Below are 24,445 nucleotides of genomic sequence, written 5' to 3'. Positions count from 1 at the left end.
TTGATGTCATGCGCCGATCGGTCTGGGAGAAGAGCCGAACCATCTCGAACAAGCCTGGTGTTTTTGTGTTTGGCGCTGCCTCGTTAGCATTGCTGGTCAAGAGATTTATACAGTGACGTAAGACCTGGCTCTGTGGTGGCTCTCTAGCCTGTGGAAAGGCAAACCGATTCTTAGAAAGCTTGTCAGTCGAACCAACTCCGAACTGGCAATAGCTCTGGCTCTGAACTAGCACCTGGTTCATGCTGGTGGAAAAGGGGTAAGAGAGTCAGGACCTCGGTTTTATGTCTCAACTGAAGGATGGTGCTCTTTAACAGTATAGTGTCCCCTTCACTATACTGGGGCATAATAATCGATTTTATCTATTAATTGTTGCAGCCCTAGTTATTATGCATACATGTGGTGAGATGAAAAGGAGGAGAGAAAGATGATAACTAAGATGAGCAGCAAGGAAATTCACATTAAGAAAATCTCAAATTAATTCTGAAATGTAGCCAACTACGCCACCTAGGGACTTTCACCCAAGGATATACAAGCACTCAAATGCACATGTTTGTTCTTCCCAGAGAGGACTGAGACAGCTTTGTAAATTAAAACCAATTTTTAGTACATAAAATATTCCACATATAAACCACACAACATTCACTGATGAGTACCAATACATTTACCTCTTAATTACCCACAGAGGATAATACAGAAAAAGGTACTTTAAACAAAAAAGAAAGGAAACAAAACAAAAACAAGAACAAGAAATACAAATATTCAAAAACTGAGGGGTAACACTCGGGTTGTCGAAGCCACTAACAAGGGAAAAGAATCCCCTGACACACCCCAACAAGCAATCCTCACTAACCCCTCACTACATCCACACACTGGTGTTCCACACTAAAAAGTCAATGAGAAACCCCAAGGGCAATTTATATAACCTCTCGTAAATTATAATGTATTAGATTAATTTTGGGAATTATGTTTTCAGGCCTGTATGTATGTCGGAATGTGTCTTTAATATTTTTTCCCTGTGTAAATTACGTTGCTCTTTCTTTATTTACTTTGATATTCCAAGCGGAATGTTTTCCGTAGCGTGTTTTTCTTATTTAGTTATAATGAGTTGTAAACTTTATTCTTGCATACATACTTTTTGATTCGCTTTTGTTTTAATCGCCTTCCTCATTTGTCATGTCTCTGATTCTGGCGTGCCATTTCCAAATTAATTGAATATATGTTACAAATAAAAACGCTCATAGATTTGGATTACATTTTAATTATGCAAACCTGTTGAAGTGTTCACATAAATCTTCAATCTGGTCATATTCTAAGACTCCCTTTACTCATATTGTTAAACATTGTAGCAGATGTCTCTGTCAGATATAATCAAATTTGCACAAAATGTAGTAATAAACTGTTATTACTCATTAGAGTATTGTTATTGCATAAACGTTACTGTTAAGTCCAGCCATATTGCACAAATCGTAAGTGAACCAACATCGGCAGAGTATAATCACACTTGCAAACAGAAGCCAAAGTCATTAACTGAAGTCCACTGAACAAACACTGTGCTTAAAAATAGTTTCTGAGTGACAGAATAAGACTTCACACAATTGATATCATCTGTGTATAAATATTGTGTGTAATTATGCTTCCAGCAGAAGCTGTTTTTTGTCAGACTTTAATAGTATAGTATTACATATATATATGAAGAGTTCAGATGCAAAAGCCTCTAAGTGCCATCTGAAATTTTCTTCTAGAATGATAATTTTTATCAAACTTGTATATTTAAGTTCAGTAATTTCACTTAAATGCCAATGAAAATTACCTATTAATTGTCATTTAAGTGAAATTACTGATCTTAAATATATGAGCTTGATAAAAATGATCATTCTAGAAGAAAATTTCAGATGGCACTTAGAGGCTTTTGCATCTGAACTCTTCATATATACATAAATTAACAGATCATGTCATGGTGCCACTCTATTAAATCCGGTTTGATACGCACTCCGAATCAATAGTTCAAAACGAATGATTCGCAAAGGCCCATCACTAATCAAAGCCCCTTTTGGTCTTTTTTAATGGTTTTTAGTGAGCAGTGGGTTTTGCCAAGTCAGTTTTAGTATAGACTCTTAAAGCAACACTAAATGAAGCGCCATTTTGACATACTTGTGCAGATTTTCAAATTCAGTAAAAAGTCACATCATGCATTGTCATCATGTTCATTGTTTTCATGATCAATAACTTTTTGGAAATACAATCTATGGCCAAAAAGTATGTGGACACCCAATAATTTGCAATATTTTGATAATTGAAATAATTGTGTAGACTTTCATGAACTTACTCTTGACAATTTTTGCAATCATTACTAAACCATTATAAAGATCATTTTTTTCTGCATTATTCACACATACATTTTGTTTGTACAATATAAAATACATCTTTGTATTTATGGAACATACATTTTGTGAAAGAAGCGAATAGTATAAAGCATAATGTTGTATATATATATATATATATATATATATATATATATATATATATATATATATATATATATATATTATATATATATATATAATTAAAGGAGCAGTGTGAGGTCTAAAAAGGCAGTTTGTTGCCTGAGAGCAACATCATGTCACCTTGTTGTGGACATTTATCAGTTTATTTGTACATTTTAGATCATATTGAGTCTCTGATAAACCTGTTGAAGTGTTCACATAAATCTTCAATCTGGTCATATTCTAAGACTCCCTTTACTCATATTGTTAAACATTGTAGCAGATGTCTCTGTCAGATATAATCAAATTTGCACAAAATGTAGTAATAAACTGTTATTACTCATTAGAGTATTGTTATTGCATAAACGTTACTGTTAAGTCCAGCCATATTGCACAAATCGTAAGTGAACCAACATCGGCAGAGTATAATCACACTTGCAAACAGAAGCCAAAGTCATTAACTGAAGTCCACTGAACAAACACTGTGCTTAAAAATAGTTTCTGAGTGACAGAATAAGACTTCACACAATTGATATCATCTGTGTATAAATATTGTGTGTAATTATGCTTCCAGCAGAAGCTGTTTTGTCCAGGGGCGTGTCTAGAGGGGGGGCACGGGGAAAACACTTTCATGATGAAGATTTTTATCTCATATTACAGAAAGAATGTTTTTAATAAAATAAAAAAGAATTGAATGACATTGGATTTCTTGTTTATTCTATCAATCCTCATGTAAAAAAAGCTTTATTAAACAAACAAGCTATTTCAAATGCATCCACTTTATCAGCAACAGGGATTGTGATGTTGACTGCAGATCGCTGGTCGACAGCTTGTGTGTTTCAGGGTCCTAATGTTCTCCATATTCAGGGTCTGTTAACACACATTAAGTAAACTTTTTAAAAGGTCAGGACTCATTTTCCAAAGGCCCTGTTCACTTTATTAACTCACTATACTAACCCTGACTTAAAGAAGCTCTGGCCTTTTGTGATTCTGTTTCTCCAGCCTTTTCTTCAGTTCCATTGAGTCGAGCCGAAGCGCTGAGGAACAGAAAACACCTTTGACAAGCAGCATTTTAGTTTTTATGGAACACAACATTATGATAAAAAGGCTGTATTTCTTTCACTGATATGTTGTAGAGTTACATTAGACACATTAGATGTCACGTGGTGATTTCTCTTTAATCACTGTCTGTCTTCTATGTGTGACTGTGTGAACGAACACAATAACAGTGAGAACAATCTCCACCAGAACTGATCTGGAAAATATGATTTTCAAGTAGATGAACAGAGCTGTGACAACTTGAATAAATTAGTAGCTAAAAATCTTAGACTGGATCTCTCTTTTCTTTATCTGTGTATTTCTGCGTAGAGTTTATCTCCTCCTCCCTCATCTCTTCTTTTAAGCACAGGAAGTGTGTGTTTAACACTCAGTGCTGTTAACACAGTCTATTAATGTGACAGTATGGGCTCCAGTGCACTGCCTCTCATCTGTGAGTATTTGATCATATTCTTTACTATCTTCTGTTTTCTGTTCCTAATGCAATGTATTCAGCTGAAGATGGGATATAATAATGGTTGTTGTGTAGGAGAGTCTATGAATCCACAGTCTTGCTTATTGTATTATTTATTGATCTGATCTTATGCGATTATGTTGCGTGTTGATCAGATAAAGAGGTTTATGATGCATTTATCTGTGTGATAATGCGTGTGAAAGATGGAGGCAATGTGTGCTTGTATTTTTGCTTAGTTTTGTTGTAATATCTTTCTTCATATTTCAAGTACTTGAGATAAATCAGATGTATTTGTGTTGATGTGAGTTAGTCATGAATGATACTCCTGAGAACCAAGGAAAATATTTTTTTTCCTAATCATATTTTTTTTGTGATTCCATACCTGTTTAGGGTTAAAAAAACTTCCTACAATTTACACATTTTTATTTTTTATTTTACAGCATGTCCACTGTAGTGAACAACAGGAAAATTTGAGTACGAAAACAGACACATTTGGTAGATACAAATTTTACCAGATTATAGAGTTTTTTAACTAAGAATACATACATTTTGGGCTGTAAATTGATTATTATCCAAGAATACACACATTTTGATTATACAATAGACACATTTATCATTCTTGAATCCTTTTCCTTACATTTCGCAAGGATATCTTTACTATTAAAGCTTAACACTTTGTTATGTCCGTATCTTTTTATTGGTCCCCTTGAATCCTTTTAGCGTTATTTGAACAATGAACATAGAACTAATGTGAAACTGATTTTGGGGGGATTTTTTCCTTCTGTCAAACTGAATCCAATCTAGTTTTTCCTTCACTCTTCATTTTGTTCTTAGTATGTTCTTTGTAAGTGGTGTGGTAGTCCTGGAAGCAATTTTTCTTTTTGGTAATGCAGAGGAACATCTTGCATTTGGTACATCTCATGTACATCTTGCTCTTGCAGCCCTTATTTCTGCATCTTTCTGCATGCTTGGTATCCATCATCTCAGGCATGTGCATGGCTCCTAGTCTGGCACAGATGGCTCTGGTTGTGGGATCCTCATTTAACAGCTCTTCAGCTAGGACTAATTTGAAGTCCAGGTACTGATGTGTGTTCTTGGATGATCTGTGCAGAGCTTTGATGTCAGACTTGTATTGTATCCAGGAGTTTGTGATGGCAACATTAAAGAAGTGACTGATCACACGCTGTAACAAGTGGATTGTTAGTTTTCCTGTCATGTTCCCAAGGGGACAGATTTGAGTGACGCACGGACAGTTTTGAGTGATGTACAGACAGAGCTAGGCTATGACACTTGTAATGCTGTTATGCACATGTGTTAAATAAAGTAAGCAATGATACTGCTTTAATCGTCCATTCTATATAGTTTGATAAAACAGAACAGTATGAAACATGGTGGCAGCGGTCGCAAATTCAGCCGAAGTTAGTACCGAGCCGTGAAGAGTGAAAAGTGCCGCTAGCTTGTTGTAGTTAGCCTAGCCCGCGAGCTCGAGCAAGGGACTGCCCAGCATTTAAGGAGCCGAAGCCGGAGCAGAAAAGAGCGCCAGATGTCGCGATGGATGGTCTCAAGTCGCCTCCAATACTTTGTTTGGATTCAGCCAACTTAGTGAAAACTTGGAAAAGTTGGAAGGAGGAGTGTACGCTGTATACGGACCTCACTATGCCCGATGCAGAGGAGACAACTAAAGTTAAGTTGTTTAATTACCTCCTCGGAGAGAGAGGGAGGGAACTTTTAGAAACGCTGACAAGCGGTGATACATCTGCGAGGAGGACGGTGCGTACAATGATGACGCAGTTTGATAAACATTGCAATCCGCAACTGAATGAGACTGTTGAGCGATATAAGTTTTTTGTTAGAGACCAAGGACAAGACGAAAATATTGACAGATATGTCACAGATTTGAGAGTATTGGCCAGCACATGCAATTTTGGTGACATTAAGGACTCACTAATAAGAGACCGCATTGTGTGTGGTACACAAAGCCCTGCGATAAGGGAAAGACTGTTAAGAGAAGAAAACTTAACGCTGGATAAGTGCATGCAAATATGCAGAGCTACTGAACTGTCAAAAGAGAACAGCAAAACCATACAAGGTCAAACGGTGTGTTACGAACTTTAAAAGTCTAGGGAATGTACCGTAACATTTACATATTAACGTACTGCTGTATATGAAATGAGGTGGAAGAACATGACAGACAACCGTGGACAGAGTGAAATACTGGACGTTTATTCACAAAGCCGAAGCCACTAGTTCCAGTAAAATAACAACAATAATAATGTGCGCTATGTACAATGTAATAATATAAACAAACAAACAAATAATAAAATGGGAAAAGAACAAAAGCGCCGCCAAAGGAAAGAACAAAATATAACAAAACAATCCTTAATCTAAACCTAATCTAACCAAAGCAAAATGTAGAAAATAAACCGAAATCTTCAGTGCATCCGGCACCTTAACTAAACTATCTAACAAAACAGAAATACAATGAGTGGTGCTCACTTCTTACCTAGTGTGTCTAGACAATCATCTGCTACGTGTACAGTGTATATCGCGATATACTGACCTGCGTTCTCTTCCCGCTATATCAGCTGTTAACCAAGGTCTCATAACAAACGAAAAGGTAGACAACACATCACAAAGGGACAAAGCACATAGCACACAACTCAGACGCGGGCAGATACAAAAACTCGATTCGCTACAGGAAACTCATTGCGCTACAAAGAGCTCAGTCCACTAAAGAAAACTCATTCTGCTACAAAGAGCTCAGTCCGCTACAAAGAGCTCAGTCCACTACAAAGAGCTCAGTCCACTACAAAGAGCTCAGTCCACTAAAGAAAACTCATTCCGCTACAAAGAGCTCAGTTCGCGATCGAGAGAGAAAGCATGAATGAACACGCCATCCTTTTGAACCAGCTGGACGGCCTCCGATTGGCTCTCAAGCGCCGCCTTAATGATGACTGACGTCCGACTCGGCCAATCACAGCAACCTGCGAGCAGAGAGAGTGGGCTAGAGACAGAGAAAAGATAATGAGCACAACAGCCAACACGTGTGAAGTACACAAACGTGCACCAAGCAATGAAAACAAAACACAAAACACGCGTGGAGCGTAACACCTCCCCCCTTAAGAACCAACTATATGGAATAGATCGGACATATAGTTGTTCAAATAATTATCAAATGCCGCAATAAGCAACTCTAGATAGTGCGTCAGCGATCACATTTTCGACGCCTTTCTTATGTTTGATTACCAGATTGTAACCTTGTACGATCAGAGACCAGCGCATCAACCGTTGATTCTGATTATACATACGTGACAGAAAAACTAGAGGGTTATGATCGGTAAACACAGTGACTGGAATATTACTCGAACCAAGATACACATCAAAGTACTGGAGAGCCATCAGAAGTGCTAACGCCTCCTTCTCGATCGTCGAATAATTTAACTGATGTTTATTAAACTTACGCGAGAAGTAGCAGATGGGGTGATCAATGCCATCCTTACCTTCCTGTACTAACACTGCTCCAGCGCCAACGGCACTCGCATCCACGTCAAGTTTAAACGCAAAAGCACAATCTGGTGCGGCTAAAACAGGTGCATTACACAGAAGAACTTTGATCGAGTTAAAAGCATGCTGACATTCATCAGACCATACAAACGTTCGAGATGGACTAAGAAGTGAAGTCAGAGGGTGCGCAATCGTCGAAAAGTTTTTACAGAAGCCACGATAGTAGCCAGCCATCCCTAAAAATCGACGGAGCTCACGTCGGGTGGTTGGAGCTGGGAACTCAGCTATGGCGGCAACCTTAGCTTCTAACGGGCGCACTTGACCTTGACCAACTTCCTTCCCAAGATACGTAATTGTGGCCTGGCCGAATTCACATTTAGCTAGGTTTAACATCAACGAAGCCTTCTCAAGTCGCTCAAAAACAGTTCGCAATGAAGACACATGTTCTGACCAATCGGTAGAGTAAATTACTAGGTCGTCTAAATATGCATTGCACTTAGGTACCCCAGCCAGCACAAGGTTGATCAATCGCTGAAAAGTGGCTGGTGCGTTACGCATGCCGAAAGCCATCACGGAGTACTGGAGGAAACTATCAGGTGTTACAAATGCCGAAATGTCAGAAGCACGAGCCGTAAGAGGAACTTGCCAGTAACCTTTTAACAAATCTAACTTACTGACATAACGAGTTGAACCGAGGTTGTCGACGCAATCTTCCATGCGCGGTAAAGGGAAACAGTCGGGTACGGTTACTGAATTTACTTTCCGGTAATCGGTGCAAAATCGCGCAGTGCCATCGCTCTTCGGCACTAATAAACACGGAGAACTCCAGGGACTACAACTGAACTGAGCAAGTCCATGCTCTAACAAATACTCAACCTCATTCCGCATAATATCTCTTTTCGCTGTGTTCACGCGGTATGCATGCTGTTTGATCGGAGCAGCATCACCCACGTTAATGTCGTGCTCTAGAACTGTAGTACGAGAAGGTACATCATTAAACAAAGCAGGAAAATCATTAATCAACTGCATAATATCACACTGTTGTTGTTCAGATAAATGAGATACATGAGATGTAAAATCAGTTAATACCTCCGAGTTTTTAAGACGAACGCACTGTTGGTGAGTATGGCGCAAAATCACTCCATCATCCTCCGGATCACCAACCTCGACAGCAGCACAAGCGACCAGCACAGGAGCCACAGGAACGGCAGTTTCGACTGCAGATGGAACATCACTCTGGACAGCTTCTCTGTTGTGAAAAGTCTTTAACATGTTCACATGACACACACGAGTCTTCCGTTTCCTATCAGGAGTCCCAATTACGTAATCTGTATTACTAAGTTTTCTCACCACCTCATATGGTCCAGAAAACCGTGCTGATAAGGCAGACCCTACCATAGGCAGCAACACCAACACCGAATCGCCTTCGTTAAAGGAACGCTGTACAGATTTGCGATCATAATGACTCTTCATTTTTTTTTGTGCAACTTCAAGTGACTCTCTCGCCACTGAACAAGCTTTATGCAAGCGTTCACGGAACTTACTCACATAGTCTAACACATTCACTTTAGGACTAGACTCAAAAGACAACAGATTCTCCTTGAGCATTTTCAAGGGTCCTCTGACAGTGTATCCGAATACTAATTCAGCTGGGCTGAAACCAAGACTTTCCTGAACTGCTTCTCTGATCGCAAACAAAAGTAACGGTACACCCTCATCCCACTCTTTACCCGTATCCATGCAATATTTTCTGAGCATTGCCTTCAGCGTTTGGTGGAAACGCTCGAGCGCCCCCTGGCTTTCAGCGTGATAGGCACTCGCAACTATATTTTAAACTGGACAACACCTGAGTAAATATTTTCGAAAGAAAATTAGTGCCTTGATCTGACTGCACAACTTTGGGTAAACCAAACGTAGAAAAAAACTTCAGAAGTGCTCTAGTTACAACAGGCGCTGTAATCTTCCTCAATGGAATTGCCTCCGGGAATCTGGTCGCAGTACACATTACCGTCAATAAAAACTGGTTACCGGTCTTAGACTTCGGCAAAGGACCGACACAATCGACGATAACGTGTTCAAACGGTTCTCCTATCACTGGAATAGGAACAAGTGGGGCACACGGAATAACTTGATTCGGTTTGCCGGTGATCTGACAGGTGCGGCAGGTGCGACAAAATTGTGTGACATCAGTTTTTAATCTAGGCCAAAAGAAATGCCTCAGAACACGGTGATAAGTCTTCTTTATTCCTAAATGTCCTGACAAGTCGTGATCATGAGCTAAGGATAAAACTTGCTGTCGGTAACAGGAAGGGATCACAATCTGATACACACTACTCCATTCAGAATCATCTGCAATATTAGGGCACCACTTACGCATCAGTAAACCGTTCTCCACGTAATATGCAGCTTTTCTCTCTTGAGCTTTCTTTGAGGAAACAGCGGCAACGAAACACTTTTGAAGGCTTTTATCCTCCTTTTGGGCAGAAATAATTCTCTCGCGCGTCACACACAGATTTATACTCAAGGAACTCGGAACAAATGATTTTTCAACAGCCTTACTCTCATCAGATAAAACATCATTGATAAAAACAGGTGCCATAAAAGATGTAGCCAAATCTTCAGCATCCATTTTACGACCCTGAGCTCGCGTAACTACACAAACTGGAAAAGTGTCAGGATAAGACCTCAACAGTTCATCAGGCTGATCTGACGCAACTGGACTAACAACGACTTCCAGCAAAGGCATGACTTTCCCACCGGCTAAATCATTGCCAAGGATAACTTGTACTCCATTAACAGGCAAACTCTCACGGACGGCCACCTTCACGAAACCTGTACACAATTCTGACTCTAAATGAATCTGGTGCAACGGAACTTGGACAAGACCCATCTCAATACCCTGTACTAGCACATTACTGCCGCAATAGGTTTGATCAGAAAACGACAGTACATCTGCACTAATAAAAGACTGCATTGCCCCAGTATCACGCAGCATTTTTACGCATATCTGCTCCTCAGAATTTCCCGTAATGGAAATTAACCCTTCCAGCAGAAAAGGTGTGTAACTAGGATCAGGCTTATCACTACCCTCGGTTTTAGTAGGACCAACCAGTTTAACAAAACCAGCGCTCTTAGGTACAGAATTTGACTGCTTTCGTTTTAGCACAACACAATCAGCAATTAAATGACCAGATTTGTGACAATAAAAACATTCTCGATCCTCTTTCGACTTCGGATTAACTGGTTTCGGTCGTGACAAACTACTCGAATTCACTGGAGAAGGTACAGCTTTCTCAGAACGCGCAGGAGTAAACACATTTTTATGCGTCAGTGTAAATTCATCTGCAAGGACAGAAGCTTGAGATAAGGACGTCACTTTTTGCTCATTTAAGTAAACCACAACACGCTCAGATAAACAATTCTTAAATTCCTCTAAAAGAATTAATTCTCGCATATCTCTAAAATCGTGTACCTTACTCGATGTGCACCACTTATCAAATAAAATGCCTTTCTCCCTCGCAAATTCAACGAATGTCTGACTGGAATTTTTCCTATGGCTTCTAAACCGTTGCCTGTAAGCTTCGGGTACCAGCTCATAAGCGCGCAAAATTGCAGCTTTTACTGCTTCATAATTCACGCTATCCTCCAAAGACAATGTAGCGCAAACATCTTGAGCTTTGCCAGTTAACTTGCACTGTAACAGCAACGACCAGACCTCTTTAGGCCACTGAAGTGTAGACGCAATCCGCTCAAATACATTAAAATATGAATCAACCTCTGTTTCTCGAAACTGCGGCACAAGGGAAATATGTCTACTGACCTCAAAGGTGGTCCCCCCCAAACCAGCACCAGCGGGCTGTACGGGTTGCGTAACTGGAACAGGTGTCACCTTGCCTGCACTCAACTCAAGTTCACGCAGCTTCACCTGCGTCTCCGCCTCGATTTCGAGTCTGCGGACTTCAAGTCGGAATTCCATCTCAGCCCGACGGTCTTCTGCCCGTTCGCGTGCCTCCATTTGGACTCGCGCTAAGCGGACTTTGAGCCGCACGTCACCTCCTCCAGACTCAACCGAGCCCGGCGTAAAAGGCTCAAAGGGTGGCAGAACGGCCTTGGTCTCGGAACCCTCCACCTCAGCCATTCCACCTTCCTCCTCCTCACTAGGGCGACCGTCAGCACCAAAGGAACCCTCCCCGACTACTGTAGGCAGCTCTAGAACACCCAGTTCCACCAACCTTTGGGACACAGTAGACCTAATCTCTTTTTTAAGCCGCTGCCTCGAAACAGCGATCTGGAAGTGAGCAGCGATACACAGCAAATCGTCTTTCCTACACTTATCAAGTTGCTCCACCGTAGGTGCACTAACAAAGGTATTTAAATCAAAATCAGCCATACTTACTCCTGTCAGAATCACTAACCATATAATCAACCAGCCCATCCGCTAATCACTGCCTCGCGAACACTAACGCTCTACCAAGAAAACACTGAACATGATCATTCCACCACTCACACCAGCAGTAATTAATATCTCGGGAAAAATATAAATACTATCCCGGACGAGCCCCCATTTAATGTTACGAACTTTAAAAGTCTAGGGAATGTACCGTAACATTTACATATTAACGTACTGCTGTATATGAAATGAGGTGGAAAATACATGCAATGAAGAAGAATCCAAGAAGAGACAAAAAGGAGGAGATTAACTGTAACTTTTGTGGCAACACACATGAGAAAAATAAACACAAATGTCCAGCCTATGGAAAGAAGTGTAAGAAGCGTGGAAAAGAGAACCACTTTGCTGCAAAATGCAAGTCCAAGTTTGAGAAAAACAAGAAAGGCAGACCGGTACACACAATTTCAGAGTCAAGTGAATCGTGTGAGGATATCATGACAATAACAGACATCAGAGAAAACCAAGAGACAATAAATCAAGTGAAAGAAGCACACAGCAAAAGACAACATCTCTTCGCAGGTATGTTGTTGGACAAAAAGCTAGTTAACTTTCAGATAGACTGTGGTGCTACTTGTAATGTTATCCCAATGCAACTGTTGAATCCAAGTATACAATTGGATCACACAGAGAAAGTACTTGTCATGTACAACAAAAGCAGATTACGCCCACTTGGAAAATGTAAAGTCAAACTCCGAAATCCGAGAAATGATAAATTATACAGACTTGAGTTTCAAGTGGTGGACCAGGAGGACAGGATCCCGCTTCTGGGAAGAAAGGCTAGTGAAGCCATGAAGTTGATCAAAGTGCAGTATGAGAACATACTGGCGATTGACAGTATAGTGAAAACACAATGTACAGACAAAACCACTGAAAACAGTGTGCAGCTGACAAATATGGAGAGAATAAAGACAGAGTTCGGAGATGTTTTCACAGGCGTTGGCTGCCTAGAGTACAACATTGAAATAGACAAAAGTGTACCACCAGTAAAACTGCCTAAACACAGAGTGCCTGTTGCAATGATGACCCCACTTAAAGAAGAACTAAATAAACTAAATCTTGAAAGCCAAGAAATCATAGCACCTGTGGAGCGCAGCACTGACTGGATACGCAGTATGGTGTCAGTGACAAAACCAAATGGAAAGCCAAGGATCTGTATAGACCCCAAACCGCTGAATAGAGCACTAAAAAGGAGCCATTTTCCTCTTCCGACCATTGATGATGTACTGCCAGGACTCTCAAGGTATCAGGTATTAGGTACTATCAGGTATTCACTGTTTGTGATGTGAAGCATGGATTTTGGCACATCAAGCTAGACGAAGAGTCCAGTTACCTCACCACGTTTGCAACCCCGTTCGGATGGTATCGTTGGCTCAGGATGCCAATGGGTATAAGCCCAGCTCCGGAGGTCTTCCAAAGGAAACTCATGCAAGCACTAGAGGGCTTACCGGGTTTGTATATCATTGCGGATGATATACTGATCACGGGGAGGGTGACACACAAGAGGAAGCAGACAAGGATCATGAGAAAAACTTGAGATGTTTTCTAATGAGGTGCAGACAAAGAGACATTAAACTCAATGCAGACAAGTTTAAACTGAGGAGAGAGTCTGTACCCTACATTGGACACTTGCTGACAGCAGAAGGCCTCCGCGTTGACCCGGAGAAAGTGCGGGCAGTGCGGGAGTTGCCGAGGCCTACAGATGTTAAGGGGGTACAGAGACTTGTAGGTATGCTGAACTACCTTTCAAAGTTTTGTGATCATCTTTCTGATGACTGTGAAGTTTTGAGACAGCTTACACACAAGGACAACATGTGGGAATGGACTGAGGTGCACGAGACAGCTTTTAAAAGATTGAAAGACAAAATAACAAACGCACCACTGCTCAAGTACTATGACCAAAATGAGGAGTTAACCCTGCAATGTGATGCCTCAGAGACGGGGCTAGGAGCAGCCCTGACGCAGAAAGGTAAACCTGTGGCATTTGCGAGCAGAGCGCTGACACCCACAGAACGGGGTTATGCGCAGATAGAAAAAGAATGTTTGGCCATAGTGTTTGGAATGGAAAAGTTCCATCAATATACTTATGGTGACTGTTCAAAGTGACCATAAGCCACTGGAGAATAGCCACTCGAGCACGCGAGTGTGTGTTCTGGCAGGGGATGAATGAGCAAATAAAGACGTTTATTTCCAAATGTGACATCTGCAGGTCAGTTGACCCCAAGCAACAAAAAGAGACATTGCATCCCCATGACATTGCCTACAGACCTTGGGCTAAGGTAGGAACTGATTTGTTTTCTTGGCACAATAAAGACTACCTAGTAACCGTGGACTATTATTCAAATTTTTGGGAGGTTGATTATTTGCCGGACACCAAAAGTACCACAGTGATTCACAAACTGAAAGCACACTTTGCTCGTCAGGGGATTCCAGATGTGCTCATCTCTGATAACGGACCGCAGTACTCATCACACGACTTTAAAATGTTCAGCCAAAAGTGGGAATTTGTGCACAGAACATCGTCACCCGGGTACCCACAAAGCAATGGAAAGGCTGAGTCAGCTGTCAAAACAGCAAAACGCCTTATGCAGAAAGCTGCAGCTGCTGGACAGGATCCATACTTAGCCCTACTGGACCATTGCAACACACCGAGCCAAGGTCTCACCACCAGTCCAGCTCAGAGACTTCTCAGCAGGAGGATCCGGACCCTTCTTCCTACTAAAGAGACACTGTTGGAGCCGAAAGTGTCAAACAACAAACAGGCACTGATTAACAACAGACAAAGACAGGAGAAATACTACAACCGCACAGCAAAAGACTTGGACTGTTTCACATCAGGGGACAGTGTTCGAGTCCAACCATTTGAGCCTTGTAAAACCTGGAAAACAGCTAGAGTGATTAGACCAGTGAGTCCCAGATCTTATGAGGTTGAGTTGGAGTCGGGTAGTGTTCTGAGGCTAAACCGTCGCCATCTCAGGCACAACTACAGCCCACCCTCAACATCTGCACAAACAGGGGTTTTGACAAACACACAAACTGTAGCTGCTGAATGTGGTCAGGGTAGTTATCAAAGCACTGTTACTACGAGGTCTGGTCGTCAAGTTAAAATGCCGACCTATTTGAGGGATTATACTAAGTGAGATTATTATATGACATGTTTGGTCATTTTCTAGGTATGGTTGTGAGTTGCGGTTGCACTGTAAAAGAGAGGGGAAAAGGGTAAAGGAGTGTAGATTTAAAAATCATGGTTTCCCCTTTATGGTTGAATCACGGAAGCTATTACTTGTCTTTACCTTTGCCAAGAGATATGAATTTATTATGTATCATGTGTCAGACAGAGAGAAACAAGCATATAAGAATAAGGCTACATGAGAGGTCTTCATTCCAGATTTTTTCTGTTCCCCATTTCTTTATCTTCTCATCCCATCATGTTAGATGTAAATGGTTTCTCTGGCTTTATGTTTCTCTGCCATTAAGTTTCTCATGCCTCTGTTTCTCATGCCTCTGTTTCTCTGAGGTGGTACAGTAAGATAGAGCTTATATACATTACAGAGCAGCTTCCTTTTAAGGTAACAAACTATGTTGCTTAAGCTTTAAAAATGGAACGTATATGTCATACGAATACATAGCACAATTCACTTCCATATTAAGAAACTACCTCTGTTGTTTACATCTGCATCAGTTGAAAACATGTTACATTGTACACACCCTCTACAAAATATAGCTCAACCACCTGTCTCATGTGACATGATCTTTACATGGTTCCATTCTATCTATAGTCTCCTCATGCACTGAACACAGACACAACTCTGGCTTAAAAAAATACATTATGAAATTATGAATAAAGAAAAATAATACAAATACATAACATTAAACAGTAAATTTTTAGTCTTCAAGGAGTTATTGATTGCACAGTTCATTTGCAAGGATAAAATATCCAATATCCAATATTTGATGTATATTGTCAAGAATAAGTTTACAAATATGCACTTGAAGTTAATGTCCTAAGAGGACATGTTATAAGTTTGCTTTTGAATTTAGGTAAGATAATTACATGCATTTTTTCTGAAGCATTAATGTTTACATCTGAAGGCACTGAGAAGAAAATGTTAATTTTGTTTACAAAGAAAATGTATAACTTGTGAAAAAAAAGAGAAAAAAAAAGAGAAAGGATGTAACAGGTGGATTGTTAGTTTTCCTGTCATGTTCCCAAGGGGACAGATTTGAGTGACGCACGGACAGTTTTGAGTGACGTACAGACAGAGCTAGGCTATGACACTTGTAATGCTGTTATGCACATGTGTTAAATAAAGTAAGCAATGATACTGCTTTAATCGTCCATTCTGTATAGTTTGATAAAACAGAACAGTATGAAACACACGCGATGTCGATTTCTTCGTCCTGCTTGACATACGATAGAAGCTAAGCATGCGATCACATGCGAAGATTCATGCCACCCATGTTGTCATTATACTGCTTAATTACTGGTGGTCTTTTAACCTGGACCATGTGCTTTTCTTTCTTGGACCATCTGGTACAGATGTCTTCCGGGTCTTTCCCATGTACAGTGGATGCCATGAGCACTGGTTTGTTGTCGAACCATTTTGTGATGGCCAGCTCAGGACTCTTTCTGGCCACTGACACTGATGTTCCTCTCCCCTCTTTTTTCAACTGTTTGTCTTCTGGCAGCTGGCACAGCTTTGGGACATGGTTCTGCATTATAGTTCCAGTTGCAGGAAGGCCCTTTGCCAGCAATGCGTCCAAAAGATCTATGGTTGTGAAGTACCTGTCGAAGAATATGTGGCTTCTTGTTGGAACAGATTCAACCATGCGTAGAACTGCTGCAGTTCCTAACCTTTGGATTGTAAAGGTATTCTTCCCTTGGTAGACTTCAAAATCAAGCATCAGACCATTTGGGGATGCGAGGACAAAGACCTTTAGGCCAGTAGGGTTTGGCTTGCCGGGAACAAATTGCCTGACTGGACAACGGCCTGTGAATGGGATGATTTGCTCATCATCAATGCAGACCCTTTCTGGCTTTGCAAGGCTGAGATAGCCTTGCCGCACACGATCGAGTATTGGCCTAACTTTCCAAAGAATATCTGCCTTCTTTGTTTCTTCTGTTACAGCCAGGTCATTGACAATCTTGAGGGAGTTTCTTATCCTGAATAATCTATCCCTAGTCATTTTGTAAAGAATTCTTTCTGCTTCAGTTCTGTTTCCTATAACAATGTGGAGTCATTATTTACATGAAGATAGTCCTGATGTCCACTATAATTGACATTCATAAAATGGCTAATTTTTCAAAAGATACATAATGTAGTTGCTATCAGAACTAAATATATGATTCCTAACACCTTAATGAACAAGAAAATATATGATTATCATAGTAACAAAACCGGCCGTCAAAACCCAACCACCTCCTCCAAGTGGCGTCGGCTGGTAACGAGGATCCTTGGACACTCGGCTAACGGTGGCTCTGGTCTCAGCGACAGGTGATGCGACACACCGGCTGGGTTCCCTTGGTCGCATCAAATGGCAGTTGCAACCAAACAATTATCCGATCAAGCTAGGGCGTCCCCCTTAGGCGACGCGCGTCATTTTCGCCCGAATGGCGTGGGAAATGGACGAGGGCTACCTGTCCATGGACGAGACAGGTCAAAGAAGCTAGTCCATCGAATCCGATTAGCCACCATCAATATTGGCACCCTGACCGGTCGCAGCCGTGAACTAGCTGACACCCTCAAGACTCGACGCATTGACATCACGTGTATCCAGGAGACCAAATGGAAAGGGAGCAAGGCAAGGGATATTGGAGAAGGTTACAAACTCATCTACCACGGTGCCAAATCAAACCAAAATGGGGTCGGAGTGGTCATCTGCCAGCAGCTTCGAGACAACGTCGTTGAAGTCAACAACATCTCTGATCGAATCATCTCAGTCAAGATGATATCCAGCAAAACTACCCTCAGAATTGTCTCGTGTTATGCCCCCCAAGTAGGCTGCCCTGACCAGGTGAAGGACGAGTTTTGGGAGAGCCTCGACGCGCACCTTCGGACGGTTGCCCCAGAAGAGTGCATCCTAGTAGGAGGAGACCTCAATGGCCATGTTGGCAATGACCGCCAAGGCTACGAACAAGTACACGGTGGCCAAGGACTTGGCCCACGCAACGACGGGGGAGCCCGCATCCTAGATTGCGCCGAAGCCCACAATCTTGTCGTAGCCAATACTTTCTTTAGGAAAAGACCCAACCACCTGGCCACCTACATCAGCGGCGGTCATACAACCCAGATCGACTACTGGATGCTCCGACGCCGCGACCTGAAGTTGGCACTCGATGCCAAGGTAATCCCCTCAGAGAGTATTGGCCCTCAACATCGTCCACTCATCCTTGACTTCCGACTGGACCTATTCCGGAAACCTCGGGCAAGAACCACAGGACCCGAGCACGTAAAATGGTGGAAAATACCAGAACACAAGCAAATGCTCAAGGTGGCGCTTGAATCACTCAGCATCAACCTGGATCAACCAATCGAGGAACTCTGGGATGATGTCACCCACCAGATACACGCCACTGCCACTGAGATTCTCGGCTCGACGAAACCCGGGCGGCGATACATGGACAAGCAAGTCTGGTGGTGGGGTGAGGACGTCCAGATGGCAATCAAAGATAAGAAAATGGCATACAAGCTATGGCATCGTACACGCCTGGACGCCGACCTCCAAAATTACCGATCCCTCAAATCAGCTGCAAAACGAGCGGTGGCCAAGGCGAGGGCCAGACACTGCAATGACCTGTATGAGAAGCTTGGCACTCCTGAAGGAGAGAAGATGATCTACCGTCTCGCGAACTCACGACACAAATCGACCCAAGCCATTGGCCAAGTGGTGCACATCAAGAACACCAATGGGCAAGTGTTGCGCGACCCTTCTGCCATACTCGCACGTTGGAACGAGTACTTCACCACCATGTCCAACGAGGAATTCCCGCATCCACCTATTCCTAGCTCCGATCCCACCAATGGACCAGTACCTCCAATTTCCACTTCCGAGGTGACGAGAGCTGTGAAGAAAATGAAGAATGGTAAAGCTACTGGGCCTGATGACATCCCAGCTGACGTCTGGAGGATGATGGGACAGCGTGGCACTGACATCCTGACCGCCCTGTTCAATAAGATCATAGACAACAACAAAGCACCGAAAGCCTGGACGACCAGCACCACTGTGCCAATCTGGAAGGGCAAGGGCGATGTATCCGAATGTAAGAACTACCGCCCGATTCGACTGCTGTGCCACGCCATGAAGATCTTTGAACGCGTGTTGGACAACCGCCTACGCAGCATCATCAACATCAGCCCTAACCAATGCGGTTTCATCAAAGGAAGTGGAACCACAGACGCCATCCATGCTGCCCGCCTGCTAATGGAGAAACACCGGGAGAAGAACAAGTCCGTCCGCATGGTCTTCCTCGACCTAGAGAAGGCATTCGACCGTGTCCCCCATGCGCTCATCTGGGCCTCCCTCCGTGCCCGCCATGTCCCCGAGGCATATATCAACTGGGTCCAAATCGTCTACAAAGACGTCACGAGTGTGATCCGCTGTCCCGCCGGGATATCGCCACCATTCGCCATCAATGTGGGAGTTCACCAAGGATCTGCCCTTTCGCCATTGCTCTTCATCACCTGCATGGACGCGGCGACGGCAGACCTGCAGACCCCTCACCCTTGGTCCCTACTCTACGCGGACGATGTATTCCTTGCAGGTAACGAGCAGCAAGAACTTCAAGACCGCACACAACGGTGGAAGGACTGCTTGGACCAGAATGGCCTACGACTCAACATTGAAAAAACGGTATACATGGAAAGTGACCCCCAGACGCCCGATACCATCAACATCGACGGAGTGGGCCTGAAGAAGGTCACCCAATTTAAATATCTTGGCTCCATACTCTCGGCTGACGGTGACAGCATCTTGGATGCCAGATCCCGGGTCAATGTGGCATGGCTCAAATGGCGCCAGGTCACTGGCGTCCTCTGCGACAAACGAATGCCCAAATACCTCAAGGCAAAGATTTACAAGACAGTCGTCCGCCCTGTTGCCCTCTATGGATCCGAATGCTGGCCTGCATCCACCAAGCATGAACAGGTCCTACACGTGATGGAAATGCGAATGCTTAGATGGACACTGGGACTGACCCGATGGGACCAAGTAATGAATGAGGACGTCAGGAAGACTATGGGAGTGACACCGATCACGGAGAAGATGCGAGAGGCGCGTCTCCGATGGTATGGCCATGTAGTCCGAAGCGAGGAAGAGTCAGTTGCCAAGCGGGCCATGCGACTCAACCCTGAAGGGAAGCGACCCAGAGGAAGACCAAAGAAGCGGTGGATGGACCGGATAAAGGAAGATATGAAGCTCGTCAACGCCGCCCCTGAAGACGCCCTTGACAGAAAGAAATGGAAAGCAACCTGCCGAAAAGCGGACCCCGTCTTGCCACGGGACAAACGCTAGGAAAGAGAGAGATAGTAACAAAACCATAGACAAACAATATTTGACTCACCTCTTATATTTCCATAAAATGTGCTTGTTCCTATGCTGTCCATATTGGATTGAAAGATAGAGGGGGTTCCCAGCCTCCCAGCCAATCAAATAACATATCACTGAAAACCCCAGGATGTCCTCAGTACAGTACAGCAGGAATTAAGAGACTTGCACAAAAGATTCCAAGGAGAGGGATGAAACTCAAATGTCCACTACCGTGGACATAAGTCAATGGGCTGGGTCTCAGAGACTCAGAGAGTTTGAGAACAGTGACTGAACACACAATCATCTTCTCTATCACTTCTCTATCTCTCTGACTCTCTTATTGAGAAATAACTTGACACTTACATTTCTCTGTCATGCGGACACACAGTTTATCAAACAAAGTAGAGCTTTTCTCAGAACTAACTTCTCTTTTCTGAGACACATTTCAGTTACTTTTAACCAGTTCGCTTGAACTTCATATTTAGTTGTTGTATGAAGTCAGTTCACACGTGTGTCAGAATAACCACAGGTTTCCAGAATAAGTTCATTACGTCGACATATGAACATGTTCCACCAATGCTGGACAATCAGAAAGTGTCTCAGACTTTTGTTGTCCTTTTAAATATATTTATTTATTCATATTTTGCAGATATTTTATTTTAATTTTATACTAATTGTTGAGTTAAGAACTAATTTCTCAACACTCAGCAGTGTTGGGAATTAATATTAACTACCATCATTGTTAAAATGAGTAACTAGTTTACTAGTGCGAGCTAAATAATGCTACTACTGATTTCATTTCAGTTTACCGGTTCAGTTTGATTGCCATCCTCTTCACTGGCTCAGGTACAGGGGGAGAGGTAATGTTGGTCATCATCGGCAGGCGCTGGTTCATCATCACTAACACTGACTGTGCTGCTGGGTCCAGCCTCGCTATCCTTGACCTCAGCTGTAATACTAGAGCCGTCAGAGCCTGCTGAACTGCAACTTCCCTTTGCGCCAAATGCATAATCTGTTCATTTGAAGCATTTCACAGTAGTGATGTTACATTTGACACTGAAGCTTCAAAGCGCGTATCGAGTATACAGCTCAATTTCTCATGAAGCTCCGTGCTGGAGCGCGTATTGGTTTAAGAGAAACACGTGATCAACGAAAAACGAAGCCTCACTTTCTTTCCAGTCTCGTGAATGCTTCACTTTGCGTGTCGGAATGTTTGAACCCAGACCACTACTCTACAGGCTTTTGGAAGTTTAAGTCCATTTACTAACATTTACTATAAATTTTGACATATAAACAGCATAGAAACCATAAAATAATTAGACCACCATTTACTTGTATCAAGCAACTCTTCTGGTATTTTTATAATTAGTATTAATATAATTGTTACAATTAATTTATTGCCACACGTTAATATGTGAATTATATTATTAGTAAACTGAACATTTAGCATTGTCAGGCTTTTATTTGTGCTCAATAGATAAAACAACGACGCTGCGCACTCGGGTTTATGGCTGCTATAAATTTGACCTGCCACAAGATGGCGCTGTTTTCAACACTCTTGATGCTTCGAATCTTTTCCCGGAACAATCAGGGGAAAGCCTCAGTGCTTCATGAGGCTTCATTTGCCCATCCCTATTTCACAGCATGTACATCTAATGCTTTTATTATTATTTTTTACAGTAACTTTTCAGCTCCACCTTTTCTTCACCTTTTCATCCATTTTTCTTCCTCTTTTCATCCATGGACAATTATTTGTAATTATCGGCTCAGAGAAATTCGCTGTAACGGATCAATCTCTAGGCTTGTAGGACTTGAACAGGTGCTGCACAGACCGATCGGTTTATGACATCAAAGTACCACGAGAGCAACTCAAAAGCATTATGAGCGTCTGCTCTCTATTCGCTCTCATGGTACTTTGATATCATTCACCGATCGGTCTGTGCAGCGCCGGTTCAAAGTCGAACAAGTCTTCTCTCTCTCTGTAAATTAGAAGTGAAAGGGGGCGTTTCAAGATACGCAATGGAGTAGACCACACAAATTAACAGGGAGGGAGGGGGCAATGCAAGCACATGCACACAAAACACACTCCTTGTCGGCCGAGGTCGAAAAGAGGTGAAATATTATGATTTCTGTTATTTCTTTATTTTTTATTTGTGTACCGGATGGGCCGGCTCACATTGGCCAGTGGCCCACCAGGAAAAAGTCCCAGTGCTCCAGATGGCCAGTACGCCCCTGATGTTAATATTTTCTTTTTTAACATGTGTGTGCAAGTGTCTTTATTCATAAAGTGTATCTTTACTGTGATATAATGCATTGTAGTGGTGTGAAAGGTGCATGATTCTATATTATTTATACATTTTTAATAGTGTCTTTCATGTTAGGGTTAGGAACATGTTATACAGGCAAAATTCAATAGGGAGCAAAAAACAAAAGAAAAAACACAAAACAAGAGAACAAGAACTATGAAGACAGGGCGCGAAGATGGCGGTGGGTGCAGACGATCTTTTCTAAGTGGAGTTAATTTTCCTGGATTTTCCCTTCTAAAATTATTTTCTATTATGATCTGACGACCAAAATTATGTTACATGAACTTTGTGTCACATTTTTGAACTCTATTAACTTTTACGCCATGTCATTCATCAAGAAGTGTTTTGACTGAACTGTGCAGAGTTGGCCTAGTCATGGCGGGGAAAGGAGAAAAAAAAAAAGAGTTTTTCTTGAGTGATCTATATAATTTAATTAATGAGAGATTGGACAGAATTGAATCAAAGGTGTCTGAAAATGCTGTGCTCGTCGAAGATCAGCGGGAGAAAGTGGACTGCATTTACAATGAAGTGGGCGGCTTTCGCATTGAAATGGACACTCTCAAGCAGAAACATGATAGCCTGACAAGCCAGACCCACATCAAGATGTTGGGTCTGGGAACACACCACTGGCAGGACTCAATCTGAGGGGCGGGATAAACGGCTGTCTTTCAGATTCCCTCTGCACTCAATAGCTCTACAACCAACCAGAGCATTTTCCCAAAAGTTAAGCTAGTTGATAGATTAAACTTTTGCCTATCCGGTCGGCAAAACTCCGAACACATCTTCCTTTTTTAAGAATGACTTCAGTGCCGTTCTTTGTTCTTTTCTCAAAGAAAAGCTTAACTCCAAGTCCTCCAGAGTCGCGGCCAAAGCCGATTCGAAAGACAGCTGTTCGCCAGCAGCAGCAGCTCTTCTTTGTTTTCAAGAAGCAGGGAACCGTCACAACTCTGTCGTAATTATGTTAAGCCCGCCCACCGACTCTATACACGATGTGATTGGCCTGACTAGAGTTTGTTTTTTCCAGCTCGCAAGCCAACGAAGAGTAGCTAGACGACCGTGGCTGCAAAATAAAAATGTCTGCCGCTGGGGTGCGTCTAGATTTCTAGGCTAGAAACATGAGGCTTATGAACAGAATTATAATTGCGGTGTTAGAAGAGAGGCTGTCCGATGCGGAGCGTTATGGGAGGAGGTGGAATTTACAGCTCTACGGGCTATCGGAGAACAGCAAAGAGGACGTCAAGGCCAGAGTCAAGGAGGTGTGTCGTGCGATCGTTCCAGCATTACACACAAGCACAGTTGATGTGGCTCATCGACAGGGCAGGCTCAACAGTGAGAACCAGCAAGCCAGGCCTGTGATCATTCGATTCATTTCACGATCTGAGAAAGATATTCTCTGGAGGGCATCCAAAACCAGTGAGCACTTGAAGACTAACAAGTTAGTTACTATACTTTTGAAGGTGCTGAACAGTTAAACCAGTTCCATGGACAGTTTTTTTTCTCCTCCCTCCAACGTTTCTTTTATATATATATAAAAGCACATATATATATATATATATATATATATATATATATATATATATATATATATATATATATATATATATATATATATTTTTTTTTTTTTTTTTTTTTTTTTAATTATTATTATTATTTTAATTTATTATTATTT

The 24,445-nt window shown here is 42.1% G+C and overlaps 1 protein-coding gene and 1 long non-coding RNA gene across 2 annotated transcripts in view; one reads left to right on the top strand and one right to left on the bottom strand.

Moving 5' to 3' along the window:
- Positions 1-3,949: 3,949 nt before the first annotated feature.
- The window catches only part of LOC311079178 (Fc receptor-like protein 5), a 43,612-nt gene continuing 23,116 nt past the window's right edge, over positions 3,950-24,445 (top strand). Inside the window, exon 1 of the mRNA XM_084108391.1 lies at positions 3,950-3,972. The gene's annotated coding sequence lies outside the window, so the exon portion shown is untranslated. The remainder of the gene's footprint in view (positions 3,973-24,445) is intronic.
- Positions 6,806-9,312, bottom strand: LOC311079968. The gene is made up of 3 exons (XR_014605479.1): positions 8,587-9,312; positions 8,374-8,468; positions 6,806-6,997 (listed from the first exon to the last, which is right to left on the bottom strand). It is a non-coding gene; the product is annotated as an uncharacterized lncRNA (long non-coding RNA).

This window comes from Abramis brama (genome assembly GCF_963993115.1).
Source record: "Abramis brama genome assembly, chromosome: 3".
In the NCBI taxonomy this organism is placed as follows: Eukaryota; Metazoa; Chordata; class Actinopteri; order Cypriniformes; family Leuciscidae; genus Abramis; species Abramis brama.
The sequence above is the reverse complement of the archived record's forward strand: the minus strand, read 5'-3'. Positions and strand labels throughout refer to the sequence as shown.